This window comes from Dermacentor andersoni, chromosome 3, assembly GCF_023375885.2.
Source record: "Dermacentor andersoni chromosome 3, qqDerAnde1_hic_scaffold, whole genome shotgun sequence".
NCBI lineage: Eukaryota > Metazoa > Arthropoda > Arachnida > Ixodida > Ixodidae > Dermacentor > Dermacentor andersoni.
In genome coordinates this window covers 88959172-88969469 of record NC_092816.1, presented here as the reverse complement: position 1 = coordinate 88969469, position 10298 = coordinate 88959172, and positions in this window count along the sequence as shown.

Sequence of the window (10298 nt, the reverse complement as noted above, 5' to 3'; positions counted from 1 at the left end):
CCGTACGTGAGTACTGGTAAGCCACAGCTGTTATACACTTTTCTCTTGAGGGATAATGGCTACCTGCTGTTCATGATCTGAGAATGCCTGCCAGCCGCACCCCAGCCCATTCTTATTCTTCTGATTATTTCAGTCTCATGATTGGGATCCGCGGTCACTATCTGCCCTAACTAGATGTATTCCCTTACCATTTCCAGTGCCCCACTACATATATCGTAAACTGTTGTTCTCTTTCGAGACTGTTAGACATTACTTTAGTTTTCTGCAGATTAATTTTTAGACCCACCCTTCTTTTTTGCCTCTCCAGGTCAGTGAGCATGCATTGCAGTTGGTCCCCTGAGTTACGAAGCAAGGCAATATCATCAGCGAATCGCACGTTGCTAAGGTATTCTCCATTAACTCTTATCCCCAATTCTTCCCAATCCAGGTCTCTGAATACTTCCTGTAAACACGCCGTGAATAGCGTTGAAGAGATCGTATCTCCCTGTCTAACGCCTTTCTTTACTGTGATTTTGTTGCGTTCTTTATGGAGGACTACGGCGGCTTTGGAGCCGCTATAGATATCTTTCAGTGTTTTTACATACGGCTCGTCTGCACCCTGATTCCGTAATGCCTCCATAACTGCTGAGGTTTCAACTGAATCAAAAGCTTTCTCGTAATCAGTGAAAGCTATATATAAGGGTTGGTTATATTCCGCACATTTCTCTCTGATCGTGTGAATATGGTCTACTGTTGAGTAGCCTTTACGGAATCCTGCCTGGTCCTTTGGTTGACAGAAGTTTAAGGTGTTCCTGATTCTATTTGCGATTACCTTAGTAAATACTTTGTAGGCAACGGACAGTAAGCTGATCGGTGTATAATTTTCCAAGTCTCTGGCGTCCCTTTTCTTATGGATTAGGATTATGTTAGCGTTCTTCCAAGATTCCGATACGCTCGAAGTCATAAGGCATTGCTTATCTGCTCATCTGTGAGCAGATAAGCAGATAACAAACACCTGTGAACATTGAAGTAAGACGAATCCATCAAACAAAAGCATCGGCTTGCAGGCGCTGACAGCTGCGATGGTTCGATCAAGAATTATCTGAAAGCGCTTGTTCGATCCAGTAGCGGTTGTCGATTGCACCAATAATGCGGCTTTGGTAACTTGAATACCAAGCTGGTCACCGTCTCTTTCTTATCTGCTCCGAACAAGAAATCCCATGCTCCTCCAACTTATTTTTTAAGTGCTTCACGAACCTATTCCGGTCGTGGGCCGTGTTAGAAGACATAATTGGTTTTCTCATCATATGGTCATAGGCAGTACACCATAGAAGCACAAACTCCGGCCACAGGCCGCTAAATGTCCACTCGCGGTACGCATGCAGTCCGAGGGGCCGTCCGTACATTTTGTAACACTGATTTCGGCAAAACAATTTATTATTCGCTAATCTCACCGTATATAATTTGTCCAAAATGATTCTCTTGTGCCGTACTGTCGCAACTACAATCAATACTATACTCTACTACATACATCTGTTGGAGCGCTGTTTTCTTTTATTGCTGCCATTGTCACTACGTCCACCAGATACAATCAATTTTCTTGTTTTCTTTATTCGATATGCAAGCCGCTAAACTGACATGACCAGTGAGATCAGTTCAAGGCACCAGAGGTATCAAATAATAAATGAGCTTTTTTAATGACTCCACACAACCTTTATATTTCGTTTTTTTAATTGGAAATATTTGGTATTCGACTTTATATTCGAAAGACATTTTTGTCGAATATTTTTATTTGATTCGACGAGAAAATTTCGCCAATCGAACAACCCTAATGATTAGGGAATGAAAACGTGGCTGTGGCCGCAGCGTGAAGGAATATTGATGCGGCGTTTTCTAACGAACTTTTTTTTCACTAAATGAAAGTCCACACTCTGTAAACCATAAAAAATTCACTATCAAGCATCGAACTGTTCCATTCAATACAATACTATTAAACTATGACATAGTTTCGGTTTCGGTACAAAGGCGGTTCATGTGTCATGGCGTCACGATCAGGATACACTGACTCTCTGTTCCTGCGCTCACTGCAGCTGCCACACGCAGACGCATCCGCGTGCACAATATTTTCTTTTTTTTTAATGAGCAGCACCATACTACCTAGCCTTATTGCTAACGACTTCAGCAATTTTTTTCCATTTATCATGACGTCACGATAATGTAGATGATGCCAGGTCAGGCATTACGAGATAAACTTACGGTATGTATTAGAGCGGTCACTTTCGAGAGCGCTGGGTTGCTCTCGCAGTGCGGTTTACATTCGGCTGGTCGAAATCGAGCCCTCGGAACACGCTCACCTGGTTCCTTCAGGGCGCCGCGATCCAGCTCAGAGCGCTCGCAGGCGCTCCCACCTTCAACCTGGAAGCGCGACTGAGTTCCGACAGAAACTCGATTACGTGGCTAACTCCGATTGCCCTTGAAGCAACTATAGTGCACTCGGCAGGGGCAGGCCTTGCATCACTGCGAACTGAGTTGGACCGCGGTAGGAACCAGTCCAAGGTACCATTAATATCAAGTTAAAAATATACCTTATTTGTGTGTCCCAACCTTCATACTAGCCAAGCGTGAGTCTTTTACGTACAAGAAGCACGAGGTAGAGCTTTAATTTACACCTCCGAAACTATTTGGCAGTATTGCTTTAAGACAAAATGAGGCAGATGGATCCGTATGAGGCACTCTCATTTCGCGAACGCTAGTACTTTTGGACAACTTCTTTTTTTATTCCTTCTTTCTTTAGCGGTATTCTTTTGATCGCAGGCGAAGGGGCGAAGGGGAGCTCGATCACGCAGGACGTAGATATGCAACGCAAGGAACGCAGCTTCCAGGAGTGCCTCGAGTTCCTTCTGCCCGTCTACCTACTGCCTTTCATTTTCGGCGACAAGGTGCGCTCATTAGCGCGTCTCACGTAAGCCAACGGTTGCTCGCGGGGCAGTCCTATGAGCTGCGCTAAACCGACTTCCGTTTTCAGTTCTATTTTGAAAGAACTTCCTGCGATTGTCATAATTGCAAGCCCTAGCATGGTGGCTCTTTGTTATTTTGCTCGCCAAAGGCCCCAAAGCTGTGCTCGTCATTGGTGAAGAAGAAGCTTCAATCATGGAAGGAGTGTAGTGGTAGCGAAACGGTGCGTGAATTAGAGGAGGTGGGTGAGAAAAAAAAAAGAAAGCTTAATTCTCCTTTGGGCTCACTATACGTTTCCTGTCCAAGGCAGGAATGCAAAAACGCTCGCGTGCTTAGATTCACATGCACGTTAAAGAACTCCAGGTGGTCAAAATTAATACGGAGTCTTCCACTACAGCATGTCTTTTAATCGGGGCCCGTGTTCTGCCCAACGCCCCCTCCACACCCCCAAAAAGGGCTTACGCTAGCTGTTATAACTCTTTGCAAGAATATATGCCAGCCAATAGGGATGACAAATATATGGTTAGCGAAGACGTTTGGCCAATGCGAAAGCTCACTTACAAATGAAAAGCTTTGTGAACTCGGCCCCATACCGTAGTTCTGGCGCGTAAAACCCTTGAATTTAAGGTAGTTAATTATCGGCCAAGGCTGGCACACGTTTTAGTTTCCTTTATTTTTTTTCCCTCACAGCTGTACGGACTCAGCCGCACGTGGCTGTGCAGAAGTTGTGGAAAAAGAAAAATTCGGCTGATACACTTAAGACTGCTTACGTGTGGGAATGTGAAAGCATTATATATAGTCGCTTCGGTGAAACGTCTTCGCCTAGCGTTTTCGACATGCATTAGAGCCGTGTGTGCTTGCGTATATGTTGGCCACACTCTGGAAACATTCGGACCATTTTGCTGCAGGACGCTGAATTTTACTTCAAGCTAAGCGGTCCTGTGTGTCTAATGTTAGGTCTCTCGCGATTATGTCTTGTGTTTCGACAATGTGTCGCACTAGAAACAGCACCGATGAAATCCGAAGAGCAAGTGACGCGCGGGAAGCAGCACGGTCATCTTATATACTCATGACGCGGCACCACCACCTCCCCATTGGCTGCGCCGTCACGTGCCCAATGACGCACGCACTAGGCCACACCTTTAATCAGACAGATGGCTGCGACGTGACGTGTGCAATGACGCACGGCCTAGGTACACGTTTAGTCAGCCATAACCGTGGAGCCGCCGTCGTGGTGCAACAGTAAGCTTTTCTCGAAAAGTTCGGGGTTTTGGTTCGGTCTATGGTATACGATGCCAACTTCATTCGCGGGTGTTCAGTGGAGACAAGACTTGAAGTACTTAGGCCTACCCGTCTCTCAATATCACTATTGACCCTTTTCGCCTAGCAGTTTGTTCTAGAGAAACGAGATGGAGATTTCGGCGGCGCGCCACCTGTCGCCTCAGCGACAGGGCACGAATACGAAACGGCTACCGCTTCCATCTTGCTTCTGTGCGATCAGCTGTCGGAAGTACAATTGAGTTTTCGCTGACGCACGGTGCTCCAATCATGCGGGATTGAATCATGTGAACTGAAGACGCGTGCAGTAGTTGGCTGCAAAAATAGTAACTGGCATATTAAGGAATGGAGTGACTCTGTGTAGCCAAGTTCGCGGACCGTTGCTGCAACTGTCCGTACGTGTTACCGGCACTTCGAGATGTACGGCTTTCCTCGAAGATACAAAAATTTGCTCATCCGCCCACGTTGTATCGCTAACCCTCTCAAAGGAAGTGCTTCAGCCCCGGAACGTCGGCAAGATTGAGTACCGTTCGCTAAATAATTACAAAGGGAGTAGGGTTGCTTCCTCCCGTAGTACGGTTCGCGCACAGTATATACACACATATACCCCAATTAGCACGGAATCTTACGTCCACTCTATCGCCAACGTGTCAATAAGTGAATGGGCACACACATATATATGGGCCCGATAAATGGCGGTTTACGCCAATAGCGCTGGTCGAAGCTGAATGTTTCGTGACGATCCACAAGAGTAAGCGAGTTACTAGCGATAATATATCTTTGCTACAAGGCATTACAACGTACAACACGGCTATATTTCAAGCCTTGCGTGCATCAAGAACATATCTATCGGAAGTGAGCACACCCGAGAAGGATTAGGCAGAAATGTGACAAGCCGCTGCTTGAAAAGATTTACCAAATAGATAACGAAGAGCAAAGCGCACTAATCCTGATTCAATACATGAGTGGAAAGTTTGGACAGCTTGGAGTACATATTTAGCATCGCTTTTAAAACAACCTCCAAATACGCTGCTGGCACCGCTTGGACGTAGCTTAATCAACTTCCAAAGCGCTTTTGCATGTTCTCTGAAGCTGTGGCCAAAGCTTCGTGTCGTCCACCCAGTCACCGTCTACGAAATCTCCCGAAACAGAGGTTTGCTACGCCGCACCGGCGTAGCAAACCTCTGTTTCGCAGTTTCGCAGCACACCCATAGTAAACGCAGAGGCAACGGAGGCAGTCGAGGCAAGCAATGGACTCGTCATCACGTGATCAAACATGGCAGCGCCCACGGGATCACCGCGAAAAGGGTCAATAGTAATTCTCACCGGTCAGCAGAAAATTTCAGGAGTACAACGTAAGGTTAACAACTGGCAGGGACGGCAGTTGTCCATATTTAGCCGAGGTGAATCTTGCAATGTGTTCCTAGCTGCTCGACTTAGGTATCTCCTGCAGGTACTACACTGCTCCCGCGGCTTAGGTACAAGCTTTCCATCGTGTGTTTGCTACCTATGTATGGAGTTCACGTGAAGAGGCCATGCGGCGTGATAACTTTTTTTTCCCCTCTTGAGAGTGAAATTCTTGGTCTAGTTCATCTCCTTTTTTGTAAGGCAGCCTATCTCTCCGTTATTCTTCTGTCGGGATATAAACAGTTCATTTGTATATATAGGAGAGATGCGAGTACTTGGATTAATCAATTACTTTCCAGAAATAGGTGTGTCGTCATCTGTCAGAGATGCACCAACGGGGGGTTCTTGAAGGAGGTTGTTGAAAGCATTCATTCACCTTCTAAAGGCTCGCGCTAGTATGGATTATATCTTCACTGCCTCCCGAAAGAAAATTTCCGCTGCACTCATAGACACATAGTTTCCTGTCCCCCATTATCGTGCGCCTTATTTCGAATGTGATTACCTAGACGTACTTTAAATGTGTTCGTCAAATGATCATTCCTCCAGGGATCGAAACTTCTTTCTTTGAGTTACACTCGCCAACCCTTCCTGTGAAAACCTGGTTAGAAAAAGAAGCTGTTTCGTGCCGTGGTCGACAAACTGCCGCTTGTGTCCACATGCTGAAACAATTGATAACTGTTTTGTAGATTGTAGAGATAAGCGTGTTCTTCTGGGACATTCTACAAAGAACACTTAAATAAGATTTAGGCGTCACACCATACACAATTCGTTTCCTACATTTTAATGATCCCTGTGACCCCCCATTAGACATGTTCATGGTACTTGGCCTATACGCTATCTATAGGCCAAGTACCAGTACCAGTACAGTACTATACGTACTTATAGTACTACGCACTTTACTATAGTACTATAAGTACTGTACGCCGTAGAATTTGCGACAAGCACGCTGAACCACCGCGAAGAACTCGGTCATTCTTTTTTTCCGGGAATCTGTTGCTTGGGTCGGCAGTGCGTACGCTGCACAAGAAACGGGCGCCGGACTGGATGCCTTTAGTGGGCGCTTGCAGCTGCTTGCCTGACTTTTGAACGTGCTTTCAGTCACCTTAAATTTCTGTAGCGTTTAGTTTTTCTTGTTTTGTTCAAAATTCTGCTTCCATGTAATAAAGCAAAAAAAAAAAGAAAGGCTGTGGAGTCGGGGAAGCCTGGTCGTCTCGCACTCCGGAGGCCCCGATTCCCACCCTGACTGAAATGTACAGAATTTTCTTGTCAAAGCCACTAATTTGCTTTGTTTACAGGAACCTACCTGAGAAATTTTTATTCTTGGGTATTTAAGGAAATGTACAAGATGTAACCGGCCGAGTGTTAGACCAGCACCACGCTTCCACCGTGAAGCAGAAAACGAATCTTGCATTATCATTTTGTTTTTGCATCATTAAGAAGAGAACATTTTTTTTTTTTTACTTCTGATAAACTGCGACACTTTGACCAGCATGCGGAAAACAGTAAGCAGACTTTAACGGTTTTTGCCAAGTATTTGCTTAGTTTTGATATTGGAAAATGCAATGGGTAATTTCCGAATACGAATCGAATATTACACGCTAACTATTTGCCTTCGTATGTGAAACTTCGACTATTCGCCCAGCCCTAGTGGAATGAGATATTTTTATGAACACAGGCGGACGGTGCATTCGGCAGCGCCACGAGTTGCATTTCCATGAATGCGACGCGCTATCGCACTGATTTAAATGTTTAGCTTGTTTAATTTAGCGTACATGTTTAGCGCATGCGACAGCCGGAACATGTTTCAGGTGATTTGCATTCCACTGGTGAGTGCAGGAAACCCACGGCAGCAACCGTCTCTCTCCCTCGATGTGGCACGCTATTGTTTACAGGCACTGCGTGACACGACCTAACCAGTATGGAACTATCCTCTTCTGTTGCATTTTCCTAGCGCATTTCCGCCGTTTACACGAATGCGACATGATGGACCATTTGCCGCATTCTTGTAATGAAGAGTTTTAGTTTTCGCGTAAACTTACCATTGTCCAGAGATTACTGAAGTCGTGGCCGTCAGTAAAGTAGCAAAACTGCCAGTGACATCTTGTGACGCTTTGTACAACTACAATGCGTCTGTAACGTTTTTTGCCTTCCGAGACTTCCCTCCGGAGAAAAATCCCAAAAGGAATGAGTGTTGATAATTATCCGGCTATCAAAGCTTTACGCCAACAGCTAACTAAAGTATATTTTGTTACTGAAATAAAATAGCTGTCTTCACTAGTAGGAACTTCGCGTGGCCTGCGCGATCGCGCGGTGATGGCACAAGTTGCCGCTGTCAGCACTGGGGCTGTCGTTCACTTCGCGGGTAATGCAGTACTACGCAATGGGTAACACGTTTACGAAATAGCTAAAACTCCAATTTTAGCTTTTGGTGAACGCATTGCCCTTCGCGGTATACCGTGTTACCGACGTAAATTCGAGAGGTTGGGTTGGTAGCAGCCCCTGACGGTGCAAAGTTTACACAGAGATCTCGGAGGTCATGGAAACATAGCTGTTTTGCAGTGACCATTTATATGCTAATTAACTGCTGGTGTAAACTTCCGGCTGAGGCTTATGCTTAAGTACGCAGCGTTCAATTTTTGTTTGACAAGAACTACTATGTACACAATATGAGAAGAAAGGGGTTAACCTAGGGCTCTCGGTTAACCCCTTTTTTCTCGTTCATTACAAACGAGGGTCTCGAATCCGGCAATACTGATGCCTTCAGATAGCACGTGTGGGTTTATTGACCAATTGGTGCGACCCAAGATGATCATGTACTCGTGACGCCTGCGGTAGAAAGGATGTTCCACATCCGCCGCCAAGGTTTGTGAGTGGTGGCTCTGGCTAACTCCCAGGGTTAGTTCTCGTAGCAACACATTAATACCCCCAGAAAGTGGATAGGATAAACGGCGCCGTAGTAGCTCAATTGGTAGACCATCGCACGCATATATATATAATGCGAAGCCGTGGTATTGTTCTTCACCTGCTGCAAGTTGTTTTCTTCATCCACTTTCACTTCCATTAATTTATCATTTCTTTATTTCAACTATTAAGTACAAGTAATTTCCCCTATCTTGTCCTTGGTGTCATTATTTGTTGGTCTCTTATGACATATACACAAAAGCGAGGCCAACGTGATTTGTTTGACGCCAAAGTCGAGACCGATAAATTATAATTTCAAAACTCATTTTTCGTTTGTTTCGCAGTAATGTATTCACTAATAGAACAGATAATGAAGGCCACCTAAAACATTAATGTGATGTTCCCCCCCCCCCCCCCCCCCCCAGAGGAACATATAAAAATTTTACAAAACGTAGACGAAGAAAAGGAACGATGGTCGCGCACAGTATAAGAGCGCAGAAGCTGTTTTGTAGTGTTCCTCCTTGAAGCAAGTGAAACCATCATGGCACATGCATGTGTTGGTTACCTCAAACCGCCCTGTTTGACGTGTGAAATCATATTCTGTTCCTTGCATCAACAGCCATTCGTTTGTATATTGTGCAATTTCATTCAATAATATTCCTTTTTCATGCAAAAAGATAATTCTGTGTATCGAAGAGCTAAGCTAGTAGCGACAGTGGACTCGTCAGTTTAAGTAACCATTTCACCATTTAGACCAAACAGAAATATTGCTGTGAACACCTCCTTACAAAGCTAATTTTATGTTACTTTCTTCGACAATGAGATTCTTACCCTCGCGGGTGTCCAATCGTGCCTTATAAAGACCTCGGGTTTGATTTCATAAAGCTTTGCCTTCGTAAGCGTTCTTTACCATTTGCTGGCCCATCTTAGCTAATGATATGTCTAGCACCGGGATTGGCTACAGTTTATCTCTCACGAAACAGTTGTATATTGCAAGAGCTCTTTGTGAGTATACGTGCCCTGGATTTTCACTTACGCAGGAGGGCACCTGCATCTACTGCGTCTTGCTGACGGTTCTTGGCCTCACGGGCCGCCTGCTTCCGCCGGCCGTAGCCGCCATGCTGCCCATCGTCATCCTGTCCGTCGGCGACATATATAGCGCAGAACGGCTGGCCGCTGAGTACATGGGTGTACGTATACTTACATTTAAGGAAGATTGAAAACTGGCTAAAGGTCGAGCTTTGCCACAGCATTGGCTGCTTTGGCAGGTCTCACACCATCTGTTATAACGCGTTTGCATCCTTGTGGTACTTCACGCACTTTCCGGGGGCTATCTATGTATCTATGTATCTATCTATGTTTGTATGTTTGTATCCAATCGCTTTCCCGCCTACTTGGGTCACTGGAATGAGTAGCGCATCGGGCTGCAGTGCTGAGATGACAGCGTTCGAAACCAATCATCGGACCAACTTGGTTCACTGAGTATGTGGCAATGTGTCCCTACATGTGTGTCGCCCAACAACGCACCTCTTTCACGCCAACATGGGTCACTGTAGGCGGGGGACTGTGTAGGTGCCGCTGTTCGAAGAAACTTCTAGACGCCGCCTTAAAGTTATGGGCATGTGCAACTTGGTTTGGTCTTCAATGAACTTCTTTGATGCCGACTTGGGTTATTGGTCATGTGCCAGTAGGTATTTGCTACTCTTAACGTCTTTGACGCCAACTTGGGTAGCTATAGGTGCGTGCCACTGGGAATGTGCCGCTCTCTACAATGACGA